Source organism: Furipterus horrens, unplaced genomic scaffold (genome assembly GCF_987537825.1).
Source record: "Furipterus horrens unplaced genomic scaffold, mFurHor1.1.pri manual_scaffold_6, whole genome shotgun sequence".
Taxonomy (NCBI): Eukaryota; Metazoa; Chordata; class Mammalia; order Chiroptera; family Furipteridae; genus Furipterus; species Furipterus horrens.
Window position 1 is genome coordinate 117,266,435 of NW_028327176.1, and position 2,873 is coordinate 117,269,307.

The 2,873-nt window shown below is 43.8% G+C and overlaps 1 pseudogene; it reads left to right on the top strand.

The window, feature by feature from the left end:
* Nucleotides 1–907: 907 nt before the first annotated feature.
* Nucleotides 908–2,285, top strand: LOC150007276 (keratin, type I cytoskeletal 18 pseudogene; annotated as a pseudogene).
* The last annotated feature ends 588 nt before the right edge of the window (nt 2,286–2,873 follow it).

The following is a 2,873-nucleotide window of genomic DNA, read 5'->3' on the forward strand; positions in this document are numbered from 1 at the left end:
ATTAGAATAAAAATAAATTTATAAATATAAACTTGACCACAGGTAGTATATTAACTAAAAGAATCTGAGAGACTTTCTGTACTTCTAAAAAAAACGAATTAGACAATATAGAAAAATGGATGATTTCCTCAAACAATTGGACCCAAAGAGGATCACACAAAGACCATATTTAAAATGCCAAAGGTTAACAATAAAGAGAGAACCTGAAAAGCAGAGAGCTACTTAAAAAGGAGTTCCCATAACTATCAGCTGATTTCTCAAAAGAAACTTTGCAGGCAAGAAAGGACTGGCAAGAAGTATTCAAAGTGATTAAAAGAAAGCAACCTACAACCTAGATTACTCTATTCAACAAAACTATCATTTAGTATGAAAGGGCAGATAAAGTGCTTCACAGACAAGGTGAGCTAAAGGAGTTCATCATCACCAAGCCCTCATTATATGAAATGTTAAAGGGATTTATTTAAGAAAAAGAAGATCAACACTATGAACATTAAAATGACAACAAACTCACAACTATCAACAGCAGAATCTAAAAACAAACTAAACAAACAACCAGAACAGGAACAGAATCATAAGATGGAGATCATTTGGGGGGTTATCAGCTGGGTGGGGAAGGGGGAGAATGGGGGAAAAGGTGCAGGGATTAAGAAGCATGAATTGGCAGGTATGAAATAGGGGGATGTCAAGAATAGTATAAGAAATGGAGAAGCCAAAGAACTTATATGCATGACCCATGGACATGACCTAACGGGTGGGGGGATTGCTGGAGGGAAAGGGGGTACCAGGCAGAGGGGAGAAAAGGGGAAAAATTGAGACAACTGTAATAGCATGATCAATAAAAAATATTTTAAAAAGAGGTCAGCATGATTTTAGTATCAAATCTAATAAGAACTTAAAACAGACTGCAGCTTCAACCTGAGTCTCGGCTTCTCGCCTTTCTCCCTGAGCAACATGAGCTTCAGCACACGCTCCAGCTTCTCCACAAACTACCGGAGCCTGGGCTCCGTGCAGTCTTCCAGTCACCGGGTCCGGCCGGCCAGCAGCGTGGCCAGCAGCGCGGCCAGCGTCTATGCAGGCGCCGGGGGCTCGGGCTCCCGGATCTCGGTGTCCCACTCCACCAGCGTGCGGGGCAACTGGGGATCCGGGGGCCTGGCTGCAGGGATGGCCGGGGGTCTGGCAGGCATAGGGGGCATCCAGAGCGAGAAGGAGACTTTGCAATGCCTTAATGACCGCCTGGCTTCCTACCTGGAGAGGGTGAGAAGCCTGGAGGCTGAGAATCGGAGACTGGAGAGCAAAATCCGGGAACACCTATAGAGAAAGGGACCCCAGGTCAGAGACTGGGCGCATTATTTCAAGATCATCGAGGACCTGAGGGCTCAGATCTTTGCAAATTCTGTGGACAATGCCCGCATCGTTCTGCCCGTCTTGCTGCTGATGACTTCAGAGTCAAGTATGAGGCGGAGCTTGCCATGCGCCAGTCTGTGGAGAATGACATCAATGGGCTTCGAAAGGTCATTGATGACACAAACATCAATCGGCTGCAGCTGGAGACGGAGATCGAGACTCTCAAGGAGGAGCTGCTCTTCATGAAGAAGAACCATGAGGAGGAAGTAAATGGTCTACAAAACCAGATTGCCAACTCCAGGCTGACTGTGGAGTTGGATGCCCCCAAATCTCAGGACCTCAGCAAAATCATGGCGGACATCCGGGCCCAGTATGACGAGCTGGCTCGGAAGAACCGAGAGGAGCTAGACAAGTACTGGTCCCATCAGACTGAGGAGAGCACCACAGGGGTCACCTCGCAGATCACTGAGATAGGAGCTGCTGAGATGACACTCACGGAGCTGAGATGTACGGTCCAGTCCTTGGAGATTGACCTGGACTCAATGAGAAATCTGAAAGCCAGTTTGGAGCACAGCCTGAGGGAGGTGGACACACGCTATGCCATGCAGATGGAGCAGCTCAATGGGATCCTGCTGCAACTGGAGTCAGAGCTGGCCCAGACCCGGGCAGAGGGGCAGCGCCAGGCCCAGGAGTATGAGGCCCTGCTGAACATCAAGGTCAAGCTGGAGGCTGAGATTGCCACCTACCGCCGACTACTGGAAGAAGGGGAGGACTTCGATCTTGTTGACACCCTGGACAACAGCCACTCCTTACAAACCATCCAAAAGACCACCACCCACAGGATTGTGGATGGCAAAGTGGTGTCTGAGGTCAACGACACCAAAGTTTTGAGGCGTTAAAGGCAGCAGAAGTAGGGGATCTTTTTGCGGGGCAGGAGGCCAATAAAAAGTTCAGAGTTCATTAAAGTTCAAAAAAAAAGAAAACTAAAAAGAAAAATACAACCAAATTTATTTATGAATATAGGTTATATTTTTACATATAAAATATTAACAAATAGGATTCATCAAATTAGCAAAAGAGAGATCAAATAGGATTATACTAGGAAGTCCAGGGTGATATATAATACATTAATCAACCAACTAAAGTATAAAAGTTATATGATTATATAAATAGATGACAAAAAATGTGCTAATATGGAATAATCACTCATAATCAAATTTCCAAGTAAAATAGGAATTGATGAAATAATTCTACTCAAGTCCAAGAGGAAATATTCTAAGAAGAGGTGGGTTCTAGTTTAAAAATTAACAAGCAAAATTAAGCAAGGTGTTAAAATTGAAATCACCACTGCTTCACAAGAAAATTAAATAATTTGTATGCATTGAAAAGAAGAGATTAAACTTATTCCTTTTTACTTTAGTCTGATTATATAGGAAAGAAACCTAAGAGACTTTGGTAGGAAAAATTTTTTAATTGCCAAAAGAATTTGGGTAAGAGATATATTGGAAAAACAGGAGATTTTCTTTATC